We start from the raw sequence: 27,103 nt of genomic DNA on the forward strand, positions 1-27,103 counted from the left end.
TTTGATGTCAACAAACCGGCATGCTGCTCGTACCCTCCTGACTGTCCGTTGGACTCTGGCACTCGAGTTTGTCTGGAAAAAATCGTCTCGGCAACATCGGGACGGAGCAGCGTGACATCCTTAAATTGTCAGCACTGCATCGGAGTGGTCCTTGAAGACTCATCTCTAGCAACAACTACTTCCTATTTACTCCTGTGTTTGCCTTATATAGACTGTTGGTGAGTTCATCTGAAATGGACTGTAAGTTTGGCAGGGACAATTTGTGGCTATTCTGACACCAGCCTTTGCTCCATTTGCAGACTGCACATTCCAATCAACCCAGTATTGCTGCAGAACTAGTTGGCTGTGCAAGTCTGATAAATTTTCTCCTGTGTGTGAGCATCTGACAAAATGCATGTGGCCACATAGACTCACTGTCAAACCCCATACCAATGAACACAGAGCACATCAAATATACTTTACAAGCATGACATGGAGTTAGATTTCTTTTATTTTATTAGGGTGTGGGTGTGGTGTGTATGTGGGAGGGGGGTGGAAGATAGGTCAGTAACCCAGCTAGTACAAATGTGGCTACGTTGTGGTGGGGGCAGGGCTTGGCTTGTAGTTTTATGGAATTGGGCAGCCACGACCAGGGATTAACCCTGACATTTAGTATTGAATCCTCTGATTTCAGTATGATTTTACATACACCAATGCATAGCATCAGTGTCCATTGTGTACAGCTATTGATCTTCTGTTGGTGTTTCTTTGTTGCACTAAATTGAGAAATAGCCAAAATACCACAGAGGCTGATGTCACATTGTCATCTGTAACATACAGAAAGTCCTACATACACTTTCCAAAGTCCAACTGTGCGTATCAACTTATAATTAGAACCCTCCTCCTTTCCACTCAGGATCCGCCCCAAAGTGGGCATATCCACAACACAATGAGCCCAGAGTGACCGCAAAATAGTGTTAAAGAGGGAAACTTTGTCTAGATTTGGTGAGGGAAGGAAAGAAATAAGCACCCTCAAGATGCACAAGGCATGCACACAGACATGCTGTTTTCCTATTGGAATCGTGCAAAATGGCATAGCCATACCCTTATGCGTTTACCCCTGCGGCTTCTCCAAGGGACTATATTTTTCAATTTTTTTTTTTACAAAATGACTTTGGATATATTTTGATTCTCTTAAGAGTGCTCTTGTGTCACAATATGAAAGTTGCCTGCTATTAAAGATCCAGAGAATGGTGGTGGCCATTTTTCTTTTGATTAGGATTTAAAAAGGTGTTTTTTGCTGCTTTTTCGGCACATCGAGATTTAATTGAAGCAAAATCTAACAGAACACAAAATAATTTGCACTCTGTACTTTTGAATTCCAGGTTTTTATTGACAAGAGCAGAAAAAACAAGCACAGTGGAGTAAATGTTTACCGGTAAGTGAACCATCATACACTATGGAAATCGTTGAGTCATTCGAATCATTCTAGTTTCTGCTTGCTCTCATTTCTTTCTTTCTGGCTGGTTTATTTATATGATTATTGAGATGGAAAACAGATACATATTTTTGTAGTGAGATAAAATCAAGTAAGTCCCAATTTTCTGCTTGGGAGAATTTAATTTTGACTGCTGATGAAGTCGAGGATATAGAGGGCGGGCAGCATGTCGGGGGTGAAAGTTAAAACACACACAGTGCATTAAGACTGACATGACTGAACTAAAATTTGTCTGCAGCCTAATATGGTGGACAATTTTGACGGTTGGCTTGTCAAAAGAATGCTTGACTTTGTCATTGGCCACAACAAGCAGCGTCTTCCCTGCAACCCTGCACTTCGTAGATTTTGCACGATTGCTCTTGATCTGGTTACATGTGCCCATTTTTGTGACAGTTTCATCATGTTCACGACATTTGTTGATGTATTTGCAGGACATTCCTTGAAGGGACAGTTGTGTCCATTGCTGATAAGAGCCTCCTTCCATCAGCTGTGGAAATTCTATGTTGTAGAAACCCCAATATTTCTCAGTCGGCATCAACGTGGGCCGGCCATCAGAATCAGGATTTCCTCGCTCTGTGGTGTACATGTGCATGTATGCATGAGGACAGCATTGCAACTAAGTCCACTGCAGAGGGTTTGAAGTCAACAAACTGCTCGTACCCTCCTGACTGTCCGTTGGACTCTGGCACTCGAGTTTGTCTAGAGAAATCGTCTCGGCAACATCGGGACGGAGCAGCGTGACATCCTTAAATTGTCAGCACTGCATTGGACTGGTCCTTGAAGACTCATCTCTAGCAACAACTACTTCCTATTTACTCCTGTGTTTCCCTTATATAGACTGTTGGTGAGTTCCTCTGAAATGGACTGTAAGTTTGGCAGGGACAATTTGTGGCCATTCTGACACCAGCCTTTGCTCCATTTGCAGACTGCACATTCCAATCAACCCAGTACTAGTTGGCTGTGCAAGTCTGATAAATTTTCTCCTGTGTGTGAGCATCTGACAAAATGCGTGTGGCCACACAGACTCACTGTCAAACCCCATACTAATGAACACAGAGCACGTCAAATATACTTTACAAGCATGACATGGAGTTAGATTTCTTTTATTTTATTAGGGTGTGGGTGTGGTGTGTATGTAGGGGGGTTGGAAGATAGGTCAGTAACCCAGCTAGTACAAATGTGGCTAGGCTGTGGTGGGGGCAGGGCTTGGCTTGTACATGTAGTTTTATGGAACTGGGCAGCCACGACCAGGGATTAACCCTGACATTTAGTACTGAATCCTCTGATTTCAGTATGATTTTACATACACCAATGCATAGCATCAGTGTCCATTGTGTACAGCTGTTGATCTTCTGTTGGTGTTTCTTTGTTGCACTAAATTGAGAAATAGCCAAAATACCACTGAGGCTGATGTCACATTATCATCTGTCACATACAGAAAGTCCTACATACACTTTCCAAAGTCCAACTGTGCGTATCAACTTATAATTAGAACCCTCCTCCTTTCCACTCAGGATCCGCCCCCAAAGTGGGCATATCCACAACACAATGAGCCCAGATTGACCGCAAAATAGTGTTAAAGAGGGAAATTTTGTCTAGATTTGGTGAGGGGAGGAAAGAAATAAGCACCCTCAAGATGCACAAGGCATGCACACAGACATGCTGTTTTCCTATTGGAATCGTGCAAAATGGCATAGCCATACCCTTATGCGTTTACCCCTGCGGTTTCTCCCAGGGGCAATATTTTTCAATTTTTTTTAAAATTCACATAATGACTTTGGATGTTTTTTTTTTATATAGTGACTTTGGATGTATTCTGATTCTCTTAAGAGTGCTGTTGTGTCACAATGTGAAAGTTGCCCGCTATTATAGATCCAGAGAATGGTGGCTGCCATTTTGTTTTGATGGGGATTGATAAAGGTCTTTTTTGCTGCTGTTGGCACATTTAGATTAAATTTAAGCAAAATGTAACAGAACACAAAATAATTTGCACTCTGTACTTTTGAATTCCAGGTTTTTATTGACAAGAGCAGAAAAAACAAGCACAGTGGAGTAAATGTTTACCGGTAAGTGAACCATCATACAATATGGAAAACGTTGAGTCATTTGAATCATTCTAGTTTCAGCTTGCAGTCATTTTTTTTCCTGGCTGGTTTATTTATATAATTATTGAGATGGAAAACAGACACATATGTTTGTAGTGAGATAAAATCAAGTAAATCCCAATTTTCTGCTTGGGAGAATTTAATTTTGACTGCTGATAAAGTCGAGGATATACTCGGACACTCTCGATAGAAGCGACATTAAATTGATTGTACACGGACCATCGGTACCGATGGTCCGTGTAGAAACCAGAATGGACAATAAGGAAACAGCGCCCATGGCTTGTGTACTGCTAGAACGTAGCCAATAAGAGTGCACATGCTCACCTTGCATGCTCCACACCCGTTGGCCTCCCCGCTCAAGAATTACAAGCACATAAACAGTGGCTGACCACAGGGTTTTACGAGTGAGCGCTGTGACAGCATGTGGTTTTGTGATTGACCACTGATTGACCTTCCAAGCTTTTCAAAGCGGTGGTTGGGCATTGGGCATGTGTATTTTCATATTCGTCTGGGAAAGCTATCTGCAGGTTATACTTCCCAAATTATGTAGAGGTCTATTGGGTGTATAATAAATGGTGTACATGTACATGTAGACAAAACAAGAAACCAGTACTCTAACATGCGCTGTCGTTTCCTTTCTGGCAAGAGAACGTCGGGGCTTACAGATCTAGTCAATGATACAGTTTTTATTGACTCCGAGAAAGCTCATCGTTTTCTGGGACAAGGTTGGGGTCCGTTCGAAAACTTTCTGGCTAAACAAAAACTTGATGTTCAGAACCATATTATCAAATCTGGCAATTACAGGAAAGCTTTGTCCATTGAGGCCTTTCTTGCCTTTCTATTTGGTGGAGCTCCACTTAAAGATCGCGAGGTTGTTGTGAACGAAGAGAGAAAGGCACAAATTGTTAGACAAAATTGCATAAATAAGAGGCCAGTGTGTTCAGTCTCTGATACTTTAGTGATAGGAGTATTTCCTCCCGTTGGTGATGGGGTTGATGGCGAATGTGCGGTCAGAGTTGAAGTGAGTGATGAAGATGATGAGGTGGACATAGGTCATAATAATGCACTTCAAGACAAGGAGGTAGAAATAAACAAAAAGAAGCTGGTCAGCCTGAGCAAAACGGGCAGAATTGCACCGGGAGGCATATGTGCTCTATCCTCCGTGACACTCAAGCTAGTTCAGATATCCCGCGAAGCCCGATCTCAAAAACAAGGACAGACAAAGGCTTTCAGAACTCTTAGAAAATGAGTCTACTCACAAAAAATCGCTAACACAGTGGCAAGAAATCGCTAACATAGTAGCAAGAGTGCACAATTGGGGGAAGGAAGACTTTTGTTTGGCATTGGCGATGAGCGTAAAGCAAAGTACACAAAGGCTTGAGGGCGCAGACTTTGCAAGTTAAGAAGGAAGCAAACCTTCTGATAGGCCTCACTTGCATCAACAACTCGCAGGTTCTTAATGGCATGAAACTTCATCGCCCAAAAGAGGTAAGGATGACCAATCTTTTCTTTCTCAAAGATACACGGCCCAACTGGAGGCGATATCTGGGTGAGCAAGGAGGACGGCTTGGGGAGTTTGATGTGCTTAACATAATGGTCCCATGTAACCTAACTTCATATAGGATGAAAACTCATCGACGTTGTGCCAATACTGTTGGATAATTTCCCTTTTCATTCCATGATGAGGCTAGCGACAGAAGCCGGTGAGCACCAGCATTACTTAAACATGACATATTTTTATCAACATAATTTGAGAGGTGGCGGTAAAAACAGACCCACGGTTTTGCAAGCTCTCTTCGAATGGCAGTGGAGATGTCTTTGTCCATCTGAAATTGTTGTGGCTTTAGACGAGTTCGTTGAAGACCATCTGACAATGTGTGATGTTGATGAAGAGAGTCACAGCGATGGAGAAAACTAACCTTTGAGTATGGCAGAAGATCAAGCATCTGAAGATGGCACTGGAAATGAAGACGCACCGCAGACGAAGAGCATTCTAGCTAACCAAATGTTCGTCCTTGCTAGCAAGCTGAGTGCTTCCCAGGATACAGTATCTTCTTAGATAACAAGCCTTGGTGGAAGGGTATGGAGAGGTAGCACGTTGCCAGATGAAAGAATTCCTTTAAGGTGGATAGTTGTGTCATCTCAAGCTAAGTACAATAAGGATCCCCGGGTGACATCACAGAGAGAAGAAACAGATGGTAATAAACGTACACATGTCATAAAAAATGTGATTCTAAAATATAATAACATTGAAGTTTGATCGAGCAACAATATGGCTATAAAATTTAGTTCATTAAGAAATCCATTTGACATTGACGATGATGCTTGAAAAGCACTGTTTGCCGTCTCATTAATGTAAACCCGAAACACATCAATCCAATAAAACAAAATCTCAAGACCAAGGCTTAAAGTCGCCTTAATCAAAATACATGTACTCGATCTGCTTATTTATTTTGCAACAAGCTCCAGCGAGTATGTTGAATTTTACAGCTGCAAATCAAAACATTTGCGAGGAGTGGCGTTCATTGGCAAAGGAAGAAAAGGAAAACTAAAAAAAAAAAACAGAAAAGCTATCGCTGTTGAAAACTCTCAGGATTGATGTTTTGGGTATGTATTTGGGTAACATTAAGTAGCAACAACGAGGGTAACGATCCAACAAAGCAAAAAAATGACTAACTGACAGACCAACAACCGCCCGCTTAAAAGATAGTACCGCATGCAGTCCCTTTAATTGTTCTTTTTCTCGACAAACGTGAAGACACAATATGCTGCAAATTGCGCCCGCACCCCTTCCCTTCCCCTCTCGCACCCCGCTTTTGACTTAACAAGACTCAAAACACTACAAATTCGTGCCTGCATCCCACTTTTCCCTTCTCACGCTCCACTTTTGCCTTCTTGCACACACTTTCCCCTTCTTGCGATTTTCCCTTCTCGCGCACCCCACTTTTCCATTCTCGCACCCCACTTTTTCCTTCTCACACCCAACGTTTCCCTTCTCGCACCCCTGTTTTCTCTTCACGCACCCCTCTTTTCTCTTTACGCACCCCGCTTTTGACTCGACAAAACTGAAGGCTCAAAATGCAGCCAATTCGCTCTCGTGCCCCACTTTTTTTCTTTTTGCACCAGTCTTTTCCCTTTTCGCCCCCTCTTTTCCGCTCTTGCCCTCCCCTTTTGCCTCGACAAAACTGAATACTCCCCACACTGCAAATCAATGTCCGCATCTCTCTTTTCCCTTCTCGCACCCCACTTTTCCGTTCTCGCACCCCTCTTTTGACTTGGCAAAACTGAAGGCTTAACACACTGCAAATTGGCGCCCCGCACCCCTCTTTTCCCTTCTTGCACCCCTCTTTTCCCTAATCGCACCCCACTTTTCCCTTTTCGCACCCCTCTTTTTCCGCTCTCGCACTCCGCTTTTGACTCGACAAAAACTGAATACCCCCGCACACTGCAAATTCCTGCTCCCTTGCCCCCTTTTTTCTTTTTTCACCCCTCTTTTCCCTTCTCGCACCCCACTTTTCCCTTCTCGCACCCTTCTTTTGACTCGACAAAACTGGAGGCTCAATACACTGCAAATTCACTGCCTTGCCCCCATTTTTTCTTTTTTCACCCCTCTTCTCTTCTCTCTTGTCTTCTTTCCCTTCTCACACCCCACTTTTTCCTTTTCGTACCCCTCTTTTCCCTTCTCGGACCCAACTTTTCCCTTCTCACACCCCTCTTTTCCGTTCTCGCAGCCCGCTTTCTACTCGACAAAACTGAATACTCTGTACACTGCAAATTTGCTCCCCTGCCCCACTGTTTTCTTTTCGCACCCCTCTTTTTTCTTCTCGCACCCCACTTTTCCCTTTTCGCACCCCTCTTTTCCGCTCTCGCACCCCGCTTTTGACTCGACAAAACTGAATACTCTGTACCCAGGAAATTCACTCCTGTATGCCACTTTTACCTTCTCGCACCTCTCCTTTCCCTTCTCGCCCCCCTCTTTTCCGTTCTCCCACCCGCTTTTGACTCGACAAAACTGAATACTCCCACACTGCAAATTCGCTCCCTTGCCCCCTTTTTTCTTTTTGCACCCCTCTTTCCTCTTCTCGCACCCCACTTTTCCCTTTTCGCACCCCTCTTTTTCCGTTCTCAGCAGCCCACTTTTCCCTTTTCGCACCCCTCTTTTGACTTGGCAAAACTGAAGGCTTAACACACTGCAAATTGGCGCCCGCACCCCTTTTTTCCCTTCTTGCACCCCTCTTTTCCCTAATCGCACCCCTCTTTTCCCTTCTCGCACCCCTCCTTTTCCGTTCTCGCACCCGCTTTTGACTCGACAAAACTGAATACTCCCACACTGCAAATTCGCTCCCTTGCCCCCTTTTTTCTTTTTGCACCCCTCTTTTCTCTTCTCGCACCCCACTTTTCCCTTTTCGCACCCCTCTTTTCCATTCTCGCAGCCCACTTTTCCCTTTTCGCACCCCTCTTTTCTGTTCTCGCAGCCCACTTTTTACTCGTCAAAACTGAGTGCTCCCCACACTGCAAATTCGCTCCCTTGCCCCCCTTTTTCTTTTGCACCCTTCTTTTCCCTTCTCGCAACCCGCTTTTTACTCAACAAAACTGAAGGGTCAACACACTGCAAATTTGCTTCCATGCCCCACTTTTTACCTTTTCGCACCCCACTTTTCCCTTCTCTCACGCCTGGTTTCCCTTCTCGCACCTAAGTTTTCCCTTCTCGCACCCCTCTTTTCCATTCTTGAGCCCTCTTTTTATTCGACAAAACCGAATACTCTGTACACTGCAAATTTGCTGCCGTGCCCCACTGTTTTCTTTTCGCACCCTTCTTTTTTCTTTTCGCACCCCTCTTTTCCGCTCTCGCACTCTGCTTTTGACTCGACAAAACTGAATACTCCCCACACTGCAAATCCACGTCCGCACCTCGCTTTTCCCTTCCCGCACCCCACTTTTACCTTATTGCACCCCTCTTTTTCCTTCTCGCACCCCTCTTTTCGGTTCTCGCACCCGCTTTTGACTCGACAAAACTGAGTGCTCCCCAAACTGCAAATTCGTTCCTGCACCTCCTTTTCCCTTCTCGCACCCCACTTTTACCTTCTTGCACCCCTTTTTTGCCCTTCTCGCAACCCGCTTTTTACTCAACAAAACTGAAGGGTCAACACACTGCAAATTTGCTTCCATGCCCCACTTTTTGCCTTTTCGCACCCCTCTTTTCCCTTCTCGCACCCCACTTTTTGCCTTTTCGCACCCCTCTTTTCCCTTCTCGCACCCCACTTTTCCCTTCTCTCATGCCTCGTTTCCCTTCTCGCACCCAATTTTTTCCCTTCTCGCACCCCTCTTTTCCCTTCTCGCACCCCTCTTTTCTGTTCTGGCACCCGCTTTTGACTCGACAAAACTGAGTGCTCCCCACACTGCAAATTCGCTCCCTTGCCCCCTTTTTTCTTTTCACACCCCTCTTTGCCCTTCTCGCAACCCGCTGTTTACTCGACAAAACTGAAGGGTCAACACACTGCAAATTTTCTTCCATGCCCCACTTTTTTTCCTTTTCACACCCCTCTTTTCCCTTCTTGCACCCCACTTTTCCCTTTTCGCACCCCTCTTTTCCGCTCTTGGCACCCCGCTTTTGACTCGGCAAAAGCTCAACACACTGCAAATTCGCGTCTGCACCCTCCTTTCCCTTCTTGCACCCCACTTTTTTCCTTTTCGCACCCCTCTTTTCCGTTATTGAACCCGCTTTTGACCCGACAATACCGAATATTCCCCACACGCAAATTGGCTCCTGCACCCCTTTTTCCCTTCTCACATCCCACTTTTCCTCCAAGCTGGCGAGGTGGGGGGGGGGGCACAGTCCACTGAGCACCATAGGAAAGCACAAATGTACATGTGTAAATGTCATCATAAAGATCAGTACATAGGTCCATTCTCTGTCAAGGAAACAGCCAAGTGGGTATTCTCGACGGGCGGATCCAGCCCCATTAAAATACAGGAATATGATGGACAGGCCGGGACAAAACGGGGCTATAGAACCCTCACAAAAAATCAGCTCATACACATGAAAAACACCGGGGACATTTTGGTAAAGCGGTTCACATTGACTTCATTGTTTCAGCACTGTCTTCGGGACAATTTTTACTGTGATTGTACAGTTGTACGGTACATGGACATGTGTATAATTAGCCCAGTACGTGCCTAGTGGAAACCAGTAGATGATCAACTGATAATATTCAGATATCTCAACAGAGTGAAAAACAACAGAACATCTAAAGTTGTTCCTTAAGATGTTCCGAATAAAGAACGAAATATTAAATCAACATAATTTTTATCAGTCTTTCTGGATTCTCATATTGAGTTGCCCAGTGGAATCAAAAGAGTATACTAGTTCGCAATGGTTCAGTTCCGTCATACAATACACTGTCCAGTTCAAAAATTGAAAGCGCACGTAGGCATACAATCTCGGGTAGCTGAGTTTTCAATATCGTTGCCTAAAAGCCAATTTAATAAGCGTGCACTACTCTATTTCGTTTTGCTGCGACTTCCACCAGGCAGTTTGCAAATTTTCCCCACTGCACTGTTCTTCCTTTTTCCTTACTATTGCTGACTGTATGTTTTAATTAATATTTTGGTGCTTGACAAACCCAGCCACCGCCTTGCAGTGGTAAATCACGAAACCACCTGCTGTCACAGCGCTGTAAAACCCTGTGGTCATCCCACTGTTTATGTGCTTGTAATTCTGGATCTTGAAGGCCACTGTGGGTGTGGAGCAAGGTGAGCATGTGCACTCTTATTGGTTAAGTTCTGGCAGTCACAAGCCATGGGCGCTGTTTCCTTATTGGTCCATTCTGGTTTGTACACGGACCATCGGTACAGATGGTCTGTGTACAGTCAATTTAATGTCGTTTCTATCGAGGGTGTCTGAGTAATGGATATAGAGGGCGGGCAGCATGTCGGGGGGGGGGGTGAAAGTTAAAACACACAGTGCATTAAGACTGACATGACTGAACTAAAATTTGTCTGCAGCCTAATAAGGTGTACAATTTTGACAGTTGCCTTGCCAAAAGGATGCTTGACTTTATCATTGGCCACAGCAAGCGGCGTCTTTCCTGCAACCCTGCACTTCACGTAGGTTTTGCACGATTGCTCTTGATCTGGTTGCTTGTGCCCATTTTTGAGAAAGTTTCATCATGTTCACGACATTTGTTGATGTATTTGCAGGACATTCCTTGAAGGGACAGTTGTGTCCATTGCTGATAAGAACCTCCTTCCATCAGCGGTTGAAACTCTGTGTTGTAGAAACCCCAACCTTTCTCAGTCGGCATCAACATGGGCCGGCCATCAGAATCAGGATTTCCTCGCTCTGTGGTGTACTTGTGCATGAGGACAGCATTGCAACTACATGTAAGTCCACTGCAGAGGGTTTGTTTTAACAAACCGGCATGCTGCTCGTACCCTCCTGACTGTCCGTTGGACTCTGGCACTCGAGTTTGTCTGGAGAAATCGTCTCGGCAACATCGGGACGGAGCAGCGCCGTGACATCCTTAAATTGTCAGCACTGCATCGGAGTGGTCCTTGAAGACTCATCTCTAGCAACAACTACTTCCTATTTACTCCTGTGTTTGCCTCATATAGACTGTTGGTGAGTTCATCTGAAATGGACTTGCCATACATGCATACTTCCCATTAGAGAGGTAAATGAAACAGCAAAACATGCAAAAGTCAATGAGATATGCAGAAAAATATAAAAATTCAAAAAAATTCACAGGATGATGTCATTATCAGTTTCTCCAATGAATGGAATTGAATATGCAGTTCTTTATGTAGGACCATAAAATGTCACCTTTAAAATGATATCACATGACCCCTTTCAGGTTTCACAACTTCAACTCAATTTTTAACTACAACACGTCTGTTTCTACTCACATACTAGAATTGAACGCAATCAAACTGAGTTATTGTGGCCATTCTGACACCAGCCTTTGCTCCATTTGCAGACTGCACATTCCAATCAACCCAGTATTGCTACAGAACTAGTTGGCTGTGCAAGTCTGATAAATTTTCTCCTGTGTGTGATGAGCATCTGACAAAATGCATGTGGCCACACAGACTCACTGTCAAACCCCATACTAATGAACACAGAGCACATCAATTATACTTTACAAGCATGACATGGAGTTAGATTTCTTTTATTTTATTAGGGTGTGGGTGTGGTGTGTATGTGGGGGGGTGGAAGATAGGTCAGTAACCCAGCTGGTACAATTGTGGCTAGGCTGTGGTGGGGGCAGGGCTCAGCTTGTAGTTTTATGGAATTGGGCAGCCACGACCATGGATTAACCATGACACTTAGCAGTGAATCCTGTGATTTCAGTATGATTTTACGTACACCAGTGCATAGCATCAGTGTCCATTGTGGACAGCTGTTGCTCTTCTGTTGGTGTTTCTTTTTTGCAATAAATTGAGAAATAGCCAAAATACCACAGAGGCTGATGTCACATTATCATCTGTAACATACAGAAAGGTCTACATACACTTTCCAAAGTCCAACTGTGCGTATCAACTTATAATTAGAACCCTCCCCCTTTCCACCCAGGATCCGCCCCCAAAGTGGGCATATCCACAACACAATGAGCCCAGATTGACCGCAAAATAGAATGTTTGTGTTAAAGAGGGAAAGTTTGTCTAGATTTGGTGAGTGAAGGAAAGAAATAAGCACCCTCAAGATGCACAAGGCATGCACACAGACATGCTGTTTTCCTATTCGAATCGTGCAAAATGGCATAGCCATACCCTTATGCGTTTACCCTTGTGGTTTCTCCCTGGGGCAATATTTTTCAATTTTTTTTTTAATTTACATAATGACTTTGGATATATTCTGATTCTCTTAAGAGTGCTGTTGTGTCACAATGTAAAAGTTGCCCGCTATTATGGATCCAGAGATTTTGTTTTGATGGGGATTTAAAAAGGTATTTTTTGCTGCTGTTGGTGCATTGAGATTAAATTGAAGCAAAATCTAACAGAACACAAAATAATTCGCACTCTGTACTTTTGAATTCCAGGTTTTTATTGACAAGAGCAGAAAAAACAAGCACAGTGGAGTAAATGTTTACCGGTAAGTGAACCATCATACACTATGGAAAACGTTGGGTCATTCGAATCATTCTAGTTTCTGCTTGCTCTCATTTCTTTCTTTCTGGCTGGTTTATTTATATAATTATTGAGATGGAAAACAGATACGTATTTTTGTAGTGAGATAAAATCAAGTAAATCCCTATTTTCTGCTTGGGAGAATTTAATTTTGACTGCTGATGAAGTCGAGGATATAGAGGGCGGGCAGCATGTCGGGGGTGAAAGTTAAAACACACAAGTGCATTAAGACTGACATGACTGAACTAAAATTTGTCTGCAGCCTAATCAGGCGGACAATTTTGACGGTTGGCTTGTCAAAAAGATGCTTGACTTTGTCATTGGCCACAACAAGCAGCGTCTTTCCTGCAACCCTGCACTTCGTAGGTTTTGCACGATTGCTCTTGATCTGGTTGCATGTGCCCATTTTTGTGACAGTTTCATCATGTTCACGACATTTGTTGATGTATTTGCAGGACATTCCTTGAAGGGATAGTTGTGTCCATTGCTGATAAGAGCCTCCTTCCATCAGCGATTGAAATTCTATGTTGTAGAAACCCCAATATTTCTCAGTCGGCATCAACGTGGGCCGGCCATCAGAATCAGGATTTCCTCGCTCTGTGGTGTATATGTGCATGTGCATGTATGCATGAGGACAGCATTGCAACTAAGTCCACTGCAGAGGGTGTGACGTCAACAAACCGGCATGCTGCTCGTACCCTCCTGACTGTCCGTTGGACTCTGGCACTCGAGTTTGTCTAGAGAAATCGTCTCGGCAACATCGGGACGGAGCAGCGTGACATCCTTAAATTGTCAGCACTGCAGTGGACTGGTCCTTGAAGACTCATCTCTAGCAACAACTACTTCCTATTTACTCCTGTGTTTGCCTTATATAGACTGTTGGTGAGTTCCTCTGAAATGGACTGTAAGTTTGGCAGGGACAATTTGTGGCCATTCTGACACCAGCCTTTGCTCCATTTGCAGACTGCACATTCCAATCAACCCAGTACTAGTTGGCTGTGCAAGTCTGATAAATTTTCTCCTGTGTGTGAGCATCTGACAAAATGCATGTGGCCACATAGACTCACTGTCAAACCCCATACTAATGAACACAGAGCACATCAAATATACTTTACAAGCATGACATGGAGTTAGATTTCTTTTATTTTATTAGGGTGTGGGTGTGGTGTGTATGTTGGGGGGGGGTGGAAGATAGGTCAGTAACCCAGCTAGTACAATTGTGGCTAGGCTGTGGTGGGGGCAGGGCTTGGCTTGTAGTTTTATGGAATTGGGCAGCCACGACCAGGGATTAACCCTGACATTCAGTACTGAATCCTCCAATTTTAGTATGATTTTACGCATACACCAATGCATAGCATCAGTGTCCCTTGTGTACAGCTGTTGATCTTCTGTTGGTGTTTCTTTTTTGCAATAAATTGAGAAATAGCCAAAATACCACAGAGGCTGATGTCACATTGTCATCTGTAACATACAGAAAGTCCTACATACACTTTCCGAAGTCCAACTGTGCGTATAAACTTATAATTAGAACCCTCCTCCTTTCCACTCAGGATCTGCCCCAAAGTGGGCATATCCACAACACAACACAGCCCAGATTGATCGCAAAATAGAATGTTTGTGTTAAAGAGGGAAATTTTGTCTAGTTTGGTGAGGGAAGGAAAGAAATAAGCACCCTCAAGATGCACAAGGCATGCACACAGGCATGCTGTTTTCCTATTGGAATCGTGCAAAATGGCATAGCCATACCCTTATGCGTTTACCCCTGCGGTTTCTCCCAGGGGCAATATTTTTCAATTTTTTTTTTACAAAATGATTTTGGGTATATTCTGATTCTCTTAAGAGTGTTGTTGTGTCACAATGTGAAAGTTGCCCGCTATTAAAGGGTGCACCCTCGTATTTAGGCCAGAAATATGTCCGCCGAGCTCATTAATAAAAGTTATACACTGAAAATATTCTATATTAGAGGGTCCTGAGAGCCATGGAACTGAGGAATTGAAGAAATATGAGACTGGACCTCTGGGCTGGACTCAAGGCTTTCAATTCCGAGCGATTTGGATGCAATCGGGTTTGAAAGTGGCACTATTTGAGCCATTTTGTCAAGGGAGGGGTTTTCAAATGGTTACTTTTCTGGACAGGGATATTTTCTGCATTTTATGGGTGGTCTGCTTCTAGTGAAAATTTCTCAAAAAGTCATGAGTCAACCCCCCCCCCCGAAAATTGAAAGGAAAATGAAAGAGGACATGTGGAACATCATTTTGCTGTGCAACCTTAACACTTGTGAGAGTTGTGAGTATTTTTTAAATATTTGTGAAGTATGTGGAGTTATCACTGCTGTCTATGGGAATTTATTTTTAGTGGTGCACCCTGTTGGGTTTATTCTGTAGCGCCATCCCACGACGAAGATGTGCCAATGAGAAACATTATTTTATCAGAGCTGGTCTCCTGGGTAGTGAGAACTTTTCCCTGGACACAATTGAAATAATTGGGGCTGGGGATGGAACTTACGGAAGCTGGCGTGGGCAAGGGTGTATAATTCACGGTAAGATTCCAAGTTTACGAATATTTTCAAAATGAACAGTCAATTTTGGATTTCACAACCATTTTTACTTGGACAAAGCTTTGATCTCTGCAGTATCTTTGTACTGTAAATATGTATAAATCTACAATCATAATTTACGGATCGGATGTGATGAAAATTGAAAAGCATTTAGCCTATTTCAATAGGATAAATAAATGACACTGAAGGAGGTACAAAAAAAGGCTACTGGTGTACAAATTTAGTGTTGGAGATTTGTGAATTTTACTACAGAGCAAAAGCAGTTTTTCAAAATTGGAAACACGAAAGATCGAATAATAAGTTTGTCGGAAATTGATAAAAAGGAAAAATTATTAAAAGAAACAGGTGAGTATCGAGTTGGCCCGGCGGTCTCGTACCCTTACTGTGAAGTTAGGGTGGTGAGAGAATTTGCTTTAGTCTCATATTCGATCCACTGAGCTACGGCTCACCTCGAAAAACACTTGGCAGGAATTAGATTATTAAACGTTCGTCAGTGATGGTGCAAATTCACGGTGATGCAATGCATTGACATTCAGCCGCGTCCGAAACGGGCATCCAGAGCTATAGCTAGGTCTGCGCGTCTCCGCGCATTTCCAACGGAATGAAGACCCAGACCTAGACAACAAATTCGGATGCAGCCTATGTGTGAGTTTTACTCTGTAGCGCCATCGTGCGACGGAGATGTGCCAATGAGAGACATGTTAATATCAATGTCCGTTTCTTGGTTGTGAGAACTTTTCCCTACATACAACTGAATTTTCAATATGCGATAAGTGCCATTTCGGTACTTTTCAAAATGCTTCCCCACTCTCAGTTTCCTGCAGTCAGTTTCTACAGTGTTATGACAGCAAAACATATTTTTCATGAGCCAAAATAGTGAAAAGAATTTTAGGCACACGTTGTACACGGCTAAAGCTCTTCAATCCTTCATAATTGTGTAAATTTTGCATGTTTTTCAAATTGTTATGCCATTTTGGAAAGAAACCCATCAAATAGGGCTGGGGATTGATCCAATGGAAGTAGAGGCGGGCAGGGTTGGAAAATCATGAAACGGTGAGATTCCAAGGTTATGCACCATTATAATTCAAATGAACAACCGATTGCTGATTCTGCTCACAAGCATTGTACTCGGACAAGACGTTGATCAGTGTATTGTCTCGGACTGGGATAAATTAAACTACTGATTGATGGCGCGTTCCTACTTTACTCGTGGTCTGATCTATAGAGCAATTTATTATAACAATCAGCACTTGTTGATACGATGCATTGAACTTGGAGGAGTATGGATGGATGTAACTGGCCATAATTATACATTTATCATTCACAGATCGGATGGCATGAAAAGTGAAAAGTATATATTCCGCTTCAGTTTAAACAAATGAATTACACAGAGAGTTAAAAAAGGCCACTGATGTAACTTAAACATACCCTTTTAGGGTATTTTGAATTTTTCACTACAAAGAAAACGCTTAAGTCGTTTGAAACGATTGGAACAAGAGAAAAATAAATATGAAGTTTCAGATTAAAAAAGAACCAAAACGGAAAAAGGTGAGTATCGAGTTGGCCCAGCGGTCTCTTACCCTTACTGGGAAGTTAGGGTGGTGAGAGAATTTGCTTTAGTCTCATATTCGATCCACTGAGCTACGGCTCACCTCGAAAAACAGTTGGCAGGAATTAGATTATTAAACGTTCGTCAGTGATGGTGCAATTCATCAGTGTGATGCAATGCTTTGAAATTCAGCTGCGTCCGAAACGGGCATCCAGAGCTATAGCTAGGTCTGCGCCTCTCCGCGCATTTCCAATGGAGTGAATACCTAGACCTAGCCCTAGACAACAAATTCGGATGCAGCCTATGTGTGAGTTTTATTCTGTAGCGCCATCGTGCGGCGGAGATGTGCCAATGAGAGACATGTTAATATTAAAGTCCGTTTCTGGGTTGTGAGAACTTTTCCCTACATACAACTGAATTTTCAATATGCGATAAGTGCCATTTCGGTACTTTTCAAAATGCTTCCCCACTCTCAGTTTCCTGCAGTCAGTTTCTACAGTGTTATGACAGCAAAACATATTTTTCATGAGCCAAAATAGTGAAAAGAATTTTAGGCACACGTTGTACACGGCTAAAGCTCTTCAATCCTTCATAATTGTGTAAATTTTGCATGTTTTTCAAATTGTTATGCCATTTTGGAAAGAAACCCATCAAATAGGGCTGGGGATTGATCCAATGGAAGTAGAGGCGGGCAGGGTTGGAAAATCATGAAACGGTGAGATTCCAAGGTTATGCACCATTATAATTCAAATGAACAACCGATTGCTGATTCTGCTCACAAGCATTGTACTCGGACAAGACGTTGATCAGTGTATTGTCTCGGACTGGGATAAATTAAACTACTGATTGATGGTGCCTTCCTACTTTACTCGTGGTCTGATCTATAGAGCAATTTATTATAACAATCAGCACTTGTTGATACGATGCATTGAACTTGGAGGAGTATGGATGGATGTAACTGGCCATAATTATACATTTATCATTCACAGATCGGATGGCATGAAAAGTGAAAAGTATATATTCCGCTTCAGTTTAAACAAATGAATTACACAGAGAGTTAAAAAAGGCCACTGATGTAACTTAAACATACCCTTTTAGGGTATTTTGAATTTTTCACTACAAAGAAAACGCTTAAGTCGTTTGAAACGATTGGAACACGAGAAAAATAAATATGAAGTTTCAGATTAAAAAAGAACCAAAACGGAAAAAGGTGAGTATCGAGTTGGCCCAGCGGTCTCTTACCCTTACTGGGAAGTTAGGGTGGTGAGAGAATTTGCTTTAGTCTCATATTCGATCCACTGAGCTACGGCTCACCTCGAAAAACAGTTGGCAGGAATTAGATTATTAAACGTTCGTCAGTGATGGTGCAATTCATCAGTGTGATGCAATGCTTTGAAATTCAGCTGCGTCCGAAACGGGCATCCAGAGCTATAGCTAGGTCTGCGCCTCTCCGCGCATTTCCAATGGAGTGAATACCTAGACCTAGCCCTAGACAACAAATTCGGATGCAGCCTATGTGTGAGTTTTATTCTGTAGCGCCATCGTGCGGCGGAGATGTGCCAATGAGAGACATGTTAATATTAAAGTCCGTTTCTGGGTTGTGAGAACTTTTCCCTACATACAACTGAATTTTCAATATGCGATAAGTGCCATTTCGGTACTTTTCAAAATGCTTCCCCACTCTCAGTTTCCTGCAGTCAGTTTCTACAGTTTTATGACAGCAAAACATATTTTTCATGAGCCAAAATAGCGAAAAGAATTTTAGGCACACGTTGTACACGGCTAAAGCTCTTCAATCCTTCATAATTGTGTAAATTTTGCATGTTTTTCAAATTGTTATGCCATTTTGGAAAGAAACCCATCAAATAGGGCTGGGGATTGATCCAATGGAAGTAGAGGCGGGCAGGGTTGGAAAATCATGAAACGGTGAGATTCCAAGGTTATGCACCATTATAATTCAAATGAACAATCGATTGCTGATTCTGCTCACAAGCATTGTACTCCGACAAGACGTTGATCAGTGTATTGTCTCGGACTGGGATAAATTAAACTACTGATTGATGGCGCGTTCCTACTTTACTCGTGGTCTGATCTATAGAGCAATTTATTATAACAATCAGCACTTGTTGATACGATGCATTAAACTTGGAGGAGTATGGATGGATGTAACTGGCCATAATTATACATTTATCATTCACAGATCGGATGGCATGAAAAGTGAAAAGTATATATTCCGCTTCAGTTTAAACAAATGAATTACACAGAGAGTTAAAAAAGGCCACTGATGTAACTTAAACATACCCTTTTAGGGTATTTTGAATTTTTCACTACAAAGAAAACGCTTAAGTAGTTTTAAACGATTGGAACGAGAAAAATAAATATGAAGTTTCAGATTAAAAAAGAACCAAAACGGGAAAAGGTGAGTATCGAGTTGGCCCAGCGGTCTCTTACCCTTACTGGGAAGTTAGGGTGGTGAGAGAATTTGCTTTAGTCTCATATTCGATCCACTGAGCTACGGCTCACCTCGAAAAACACTTGGCAGGAATTAGATTATTAAACGTTCGTCAGTGATGGTGCAATTCATCAGTGTGATGCAATGCTTTGAAATTCAGCTGCGTCCGAAACGGGCATCCAGAGCTATAGCTAGGTCTGCGCCTCTCCGCGCATTTCCAATGGAGTGAATACCTAGACCTAGCCCTAGACAACAAATTCGGATGCAGCCTATGTGTGAGTTTTATTCTGTAGCGCCATCGTGCGGCGGAGATGTGCCAATGAGAGACATGTTAATATTAAAGTCCGTTTCTGGGTTGTGAGAACTTTTCCCTACATACAACTGAATTTTCAATATGCGATAAGTGCCATTTCGGTACTTTTCAAAATGCTTCCCCACTCTCAGTTTCCTGCAGTCAGTTTCTACAGTTTTATGACAGCAAAACATATTTTTCATGAGCCAAAATAGCGAAAAGAATTTTAGGCACACGTTGTACACGGCTAAAGCTCTTCAATCCTTCATAATTGTGTAAATTTTGCATGTTTTTCAAATTGTTATGCCATTTTGGAAAGAAACCCATCAAATAGGGCTGGGGATTGATCCAATGGAAGTAGAGGCGGGCAGGGTTGGAAAATCATGAAACGGTGAGATTCCAAGGTTATGCACCATTATAATTCAAATGAACAATCGATTGCTGATTCTGCTCACAAGCATTGTACTCCGACAAGACGTTGATCAGTGTATTGTCTCGGACTGGGATAAATTAAACTACTGATTGATGGCGCGTTCCTACTTTACTCGTGGTCTGATCTATAGAGCAATTTATTATAACAATCAGCACTTGTTGATACGATGCATTAAACTTGGAGGAGTATGGATGGATGTAACTGGCCATAATTATACATTTATCATTCACAGATCGGATGGCATGAAAAGTGAAAAGTATATATTCCGCTTCAGTTTAAACAAATGAATTACACAGAGAGTTAAAAAAGGCCACTGATGTAACTTAAACATACCCTTTTAGGGTATTTTGAATTTTTCACTACAAAGAAAACGCTTAAGTAGTTTTAAACGATTGGAACGAGAAAAATAAATATGAAGTTTCAGATTAAAAAAGAACCAAAACGGAAAAAGGTGAGTATCGAGTTGGCCCAGCGGTCTCTTACCCTTACTGGGAAGTTAGGGTGGTGAGAGAATTTGCTTTAGTCTCATATTCGATCCACTGAGCTACGGCTCACCTCGAAAAACACTTGGCAGGAATTAGATTATTAAACGTTCGTCAGTGATGGTGCAATTCATCAGTGTGATGCAATGCTTTGAAATTCAGCTGCGTCCGAAACGGGCATCCAGAGCTATAGCTAGGTCTGCGCCTCTCCGCGCATTTCCAATGGAGTGAATACCTAGACCTAGCCCTAGACAACAAATTCGGATGCAGCCTATGTGTGAGTTTTATTCTGTAGCGCCATCGTGCGGCGGAGATGTGCCAATGAGAGACATGTTAATATTAAAGTCCGTTTCTGGGTTGTGAGAACTTTTCCCTACATACAACTGAATTTTCAATATGCGATAAGTGCCATTTCGGTACTTTTCAAAATGCTTCCCCACTCTCAGTTTCCTGCAGTCAGTTTCTACAGTTTTATGACAGCAAAACATATTTTTCATGAGCCAAAATAGTGAAAAGAATTTTAGGCACACGTTGTACACGGCTAAAGCTCTTCAATCCTTCATAATTGTGTAAATTTTGCATGTTTTTCAAATTGTTATGCCATTTTGGAAAGAAACCCATCAAATAGGGCTGGGGATTGATCCGATGGAAGTAGAGGCGGGCAGGGTTGGAAAATCATGAAACGGTGAGATTCCAAGGTTATGCACCATTATAATTCAAATGAACAACCGATTGCTGATTCTGCTCACAAGCATTGTACTCGGACAAGACGTTGATCAGTGTATTGTCTCGGACTGGGATAAATTAAACTACTGATTGATGGCGCGTTCCTACTTTACTCGTGGTCTGATCTATAGAGCAATTTATTATAACAATCAGCACTTGTTGATACGATGCATTGAACTTGGAGGAGTATGGATGGATGTAACTGGCCATAATTATACATTTATCATTCACAGATCAGATGGCATGAAAAGTGAAAAGTATATATTCCGCTTCAGTTTAAACAAATGAATTACACAGAGAGTTAAAAAAGGCCACTGATGTAACTTAAACATACCCTTTTAGGGTATTTTGAATTTTTCACTACAAAGAAAACGCTTAAGTCGTTTGAAACGATTGGAACAAGAGAAAAATAAATATGAAGTTTCAGATTAAAAAAGAACCAAAACGGAAAAAGGTGAGTATCGAGTTGGCCCAGCGGTCTCTTACCCTTACTGGGAAGTTAGGGTGGTGAGAGAATTTGCTTTAGTCTCATATTCGATCCACTGAGCTACGGCTCACCTCGAAAAAATTTGGCAGGAATTGGATTATTAAACGTTCCTGAGCGATGGTGCAATTCATCAGTGTGATGCAATGCTTTGAAATTCAGCCGCGTCCGAAACGGGCATCCAGAGCTATAGCTAGACAACAAATTCAGATGAAGCCTATGTGTGAGTTTTATTCTGTAGCGCCATCGTACGACGGAGATAAGCCAATGAGAGACATGTTAATATCAAAGTCTGTTTCTGGGTCATGACACTTTTTCTTACGCACAACTGAATTTCCAGTTTGCAAAAAGTGCCATTTCGGTACTGTCAGAATCATAATTGTTGATTTTTTTTATTTTTTCAAATGCATATGTTATTTTGGAGCCTTCAGTTTGGTTGGGGATGCATCCGATGGGCAGGATTGGATAATAAATGGTAACATTCCAAGGTTATGCATGATACTTATTAAAATGAACTAATTTCTGATTTATCTCACAAGCATATTCAATTGGACAAGATTTTAATTAGTGCATTGTCTTTGCACTGGGAAAAATTAAACTACTGATTGATAGCGCGCTCCTACTCAACTGATACTCTGATCTATAGTAATTTATTGTAACAATCAGTAATTATTCCTACGGTGCATGTAACTTGCCATAATTTTATATTTATTACCCACAGATCAGCTGGCATGAAAAGGGAAAAGTATATATCCCCTTCAGTTTAAAAAACAGAATTACATTGGAGGGATAAAAAAGGCCTATTGGTGTAATAATTCAAGACCGCATTTTCGTGTATGATGAATTTTCCGAACAAACAAAATGTTAGAGCAGTATTTCACGATCGCTAACATGAGAGAAGTAAGAGAAGTTTTATATGAAAAAAGAATTTAAAAAGAAAAATAGAAAAAGGTGAGTATCGAGTTGGCCCAGCGGCCTCGTACCCTTACTGTGAAGTTAGGGTGGTGAGAAAATTTGCTTTAGTCTCGTATTTGTTCCACTGAGCTACGTCTCACCTCGAAAAACAGTTGGCAGGAACTAAATTATTAAGCTTTCGTCAGTGATTGTGCAATTCATCTGTGTGATGCAATGCATTGAAATTCAGCCTCGCCCGAAAAGGGCCTCCAGAGCTATAGCTGGGTTTGCGCGTCTCCACGCATTTCCAATGGAGTGAAGACCTAGACCTAGCCCTAGACAACCAATTTGGATGCAGCCTATTTGTTGGTTTTATTCTATAGCTCCCTCCTACGACGGAGATGTGCTAAGGAGAGACATATGTTTATCAAAGCAAGTTGCTCTTTCATTTTACGATTGTGTTCTGCGAGTTTTTTACCTTGCACAATTTGTTTAGGGTTTTTAATTTTGGTTTTGCCTGTCACTTGGGTCAAAGCTATCGCTTCGCTCGTCGTTTTGTTCACTTCGATTTGTTTGCTTTGTCGCTTGCTTCGCTTCGCTCATCTTTGTTGCTATTTGTTACAAAGCAAGAAAGGTTTTGTTCCGATTTCTTGTTGAAAGAAAGATTTTTTTGTAATTAATGCGCCAACTAGCGGACTAAGGTAACTTCCATACTTGTAACAAACTTCCGTGAGAAATTGCCCCATGCTCAAACTATGGGGTCTCGTTCCAGATTTGGTGTTAATGTGTCTTCCGAATCCAACGTAACGTCTAAACCCATAAATTCGATCGGAAGCGAAAGCCCCAAAAGTCGAAAATACAACGACAACAAACTTTCTCCATCTGTGGATACGACTTCCTTGCCAAATTTAGCTGAATAATGTTGATACATTTTTTCTTGTTATGACGGTGGTACAGATTCCATTTCTATTACGGTGAAATCCTTGCCTAAATACTTTTTAGAATCTCCCGAGGCTACAATTGAACAAAGTCGAGATTTGAAGTCAACTTGGTTCGCGTTTGATGCCGGGGTTAATGTTGGCTGCGCAAGTATCGTTTTTGAGACCCTCGTTTTGTTGTTCCCTTTTTGCGTCATTTTGTTTAAACTTTATTTCAAGCAACAGTACTCATAGGTATAATACATCAAATGAAGTGCTATAAGTAGCTCCATAACTACCTGAACATATTTCAACAACATTATTTTTATTGACTTTTATTTACAGCTAAATTAAAACGTTTGCAAAGTTACAACGTTTGCGATCATTTGCCACTGTTTTACCATAAACCGCATTATTAGCGAGGTAAAAAAAAGTCTTGATCGATACGATGTTTTGCCCGTTTACGAAGATCTGTATTCTTTTTTGATGTAACTACGTATGCGTAACCAAGGCCGTTTTCTAAATTGCATCACAGGGTGTACTTTGGTTGACTTTAATCCGAGTCGTAAATACAACTGTAGCAATCGATAGCGTACAACGTATTCCTTTTTAGGCGCCAACGTAGCAATGAGCTTTTCAACCTTTATGGCTTTGCTGTCGAGCATTAATTTCTAAAAGCAAAGTGTCTGTTTTGATGTACAGATCGTGATAATCACCTAATGTTTTACATCCAAACGTTGTTCATACTTGTTGAGCGCGGAAGTATTGTTCAACAGTAACGCTCGCCCGTTTGAGTGAGCTATAAAATGATTCTTGAGGTGTAAGTTGCGTTTTTTTAAACTTTTCAAAAGAGTCCATGTATTCATAAGGATAAATGCCTTTTTGTAAAAGTAAACTTTTTATCGAGTTTATTGATATGATCAAGTTTGTCTTTTGGACGCGCTTTGATATTTTTATCCAACGAGGATGCCATAAAGTGATACGAGCCTATAAATTGAAGTTTACCAAGGCTGAACGAAATGCATTTTTTGCTGTTTTTTTGGGGGGGATACACGTAATCAAGTTTATGCAAAGATTGCCTGCAACTGTGGCCGCTCCCTGTATAATGAAATGCGCGTCATAGTTTTTCAGATTATGGAATATCACAGGAATCGGCGTTTCGTCGGGTACCACTAGGAGTTGTAAATTGCAATAAGCCGCGCCTCTAAAGACACCCGTAACGTAACAGTGATCTCTGATATTGGGATTTTTTTTGCAAAACGTTTATTACCTATTAGACACCGATCATCACCGTTGACTTTACTCGGCTCGTTACACCAACATTCGTATTTGTTGCAACTTTTGTGTTTTTTGCATACCCGACACTCTGTGGCATAACGATATTCTCATTCTTGTTCGGGGGTGTGTTTGAGAGGCTCGGGATCTGCACAAACGTCGTAAATTTTCTGACTTCTTCCATGAGACTTTGAACAAATACTTGACTTACGTTTGGTCCTCGAGAAAGCTTCTCGGCGGTTTTACGGCTGTTGCATCGTATTTCCGCGTAATAAAACCCGCAAGGGGTGTGTTTTTGCGGCTCTGATTTGTCGCTCGTTTTAACTAAGATCGATTCAAATTCTGCGTAAATCACAAACGGCGTTTTTTGGTTTGTGTCTAAATTTTTAAAAACTACCGTGGGAGATTCTTCATATAACATTGCTTCTGGTATTTCAACCAAACAAGCCGGACTTCCTTCGCCTTTACACTCTTTAAATGTTTGTTAAGGTCAGCTTGCTTATAAAAGTGTGAATTGCAACGATCGAAAATGTATTTGTTATCTTTATGATTGTTGACTTGTGCTCCCAAAAGTCTCGATTTGTCTTTGACCCCCCAAAATAGTGACTTTTAACGACTGGTTTTGGCAAGCATTGGGGGTCAACAACAACAACAGTTTGCGTTTCTTCCGTGGTATAAAGCATGTTTACGCCAGGTTTGCTCGCTTCCCCAGGTGCAAATTCTTTAAACAATTAAAAATTTTCCTTCTTTTTGTTTAATCTTTTTGGGTTCTTCACTTCGAATTCCTAATTTTTCTTCGGATTCGGGGTATTCGTATCCAAACACATTAATCGTGATGTCGTGTTGTTTTTCAATGCGTGATATCTGCGACAACGGTGTGAGAAAATCGATACCCGTAAAATCAAGACCGTCGTGCTTGATATAAGTCGTTGTTCTTTTTGGCTTTAACAAATTTGTCTAGTCCGATAAAACTGCTTCCACCAATGTCTCCATACCTAATAATGTTGATGTAAATTCTGTTTATTTCTTCAACGATATACCCCAAACCTTTATTAACAAAACGCTCAATTTGTTCAATAAAGTTGTCTTTGTGCTCAAGCATATTTGGTTTAACAAGGTAACTCTCGATACAGTGGTGTACTCTGTATTAAATGTATATTATAAACTTTTGTCTTGGTCGTCATCGGGTCCTCGTTCTAGATTAAAACACTCTACAACCATCGTTGATTGAACTTTAATTTGACGACGCGCGCCGATTTCTTTCCACTTTGATATGATTTTGTCGCGATTCAGTTTGTTGTCATAGTTGTAAAATGTCATAACGTCTGCGACGATTTGTCTCGGGTTAAATTCAAAATTGACACTATTATTTTTAAATCTTGATGTTGTAGTTAGATCGACTCGTGTGAAATCTTGGGCATAATCTAAATAAGACTTGATCGCACGTATATAATCGGGTCTTTTAAATCAATTGTTTCGCCCAGTGGGTGTGTCCTGTAAACCGTGCGTTTCAAAGAGTCGTTTGAGGTCTTCTTTTTTACGCCTCGTAATATTTGTTTAATTTTTGAAGTGATCTTGAATCTCTTTGATGTAGTCTTTTTTGGAATATGGACGCGTATTTCGATTTCTGGGAGGTGGTAAGTTTCCGTTGAAATCTTTGATGCATTGCTTGAGACTGTCTTGAGACCACGATCTAAGCTTATAGAGTATTACTACTTTGTTCATCTTTGTATATATACGTTTTTACTTTATTGATATGTAACTATTTATTTAAGACAAATTTGTCATTTTCCGTACCAATGCACGGCATGTAATTTTACATTATCTTAAGTGTTTTAATGCCTTAGCTCATAAGGATGTAGAGTGTGTTGTAAATATTTTTCTTCTTCGTCAGTGTCACTGTCGCTGCTGGCGCTTCCGTTTCGTTTGAAATAATAAAACTTTCTTCTTTCTCTAAATGAGCCCATGCGACTTTAAATCTGACGCTCGCTCCATAAGGCCTTGCACCATTCGTTCCATAATAGATGTCATCGACGCTAATAAACGATTTAATGCCACATCGTGCATTTTTATATTGATATAAATTAATCACTTGATTAAACCACCTTACACAGACAAGCACCGGATGTACGTTAAAATAGATCCCTATGCCTCTCTATTTGATCACCGAAAGCGCCCCATTGACTCGTCAAATATCGATAAATTTATCAATAAGAGATGCGATGCACAATCATTTATTTGTTCAAAAGACGTATATTACGCTACTCACGGTTCACTGTCGTGCGGTACCAGTGTTACGTATAAAGTGTCGGCGGCAATGTTAAAAATTAGAAA

General features: G+C 41.6%; 1 long non-coding RNA gene across 2 annotated transcripts in view; it reads left to right on the plus strand.

The window, feature by feature from the left end:
* LOC147798814 (uncharacterized) overlaps positions 1–15,810 on the plus strand; it is a 49,331-nt gene extending 33,521 nt beyond the window's left edge. The window contains exons 3-8 of one of the 2 annotated variants that reach the window (XR_015425724.1): positions 1,909–2,321; positions 3,491–3,543; positions 10,783–11,203; positions 12,621–12,673; positions 13,164–13,590; positions 14,672–15,810. This is a non-coding gene — a long non-coding RNA (uncharacterized LOC147798814). Of the gene's footprint in view, positions 1–1,908; positions 2,322–3,490; positions 3,544–10,782; positions 11,204–12,620; positions 12,674–13,163; positions 14,148–14,671 lie in introns of those variants that run through there. The other variant, XR_015425723.1, reaches the window with a different exon arrangement.
* The last annotated feature ends 11,293 nt before the right edge of the window (positions 15,811–27,103 follow it).

This window comes from Acanthaster planci, linkage group LG06, assembly GCF_054643075.1.
Source record: "Acanthaster planci isolate LZ-2023a linkage group LG06, COTS_SCS, whole genome shotgun sequence".
NCBI classification, from domain to species: domain Eukaryota; kingdom Metazoa; phylum Echinodermata; class Asteroidea; order Valvatida; family Acanthasteridae; genus Acanthaster; species Acanthaster planci.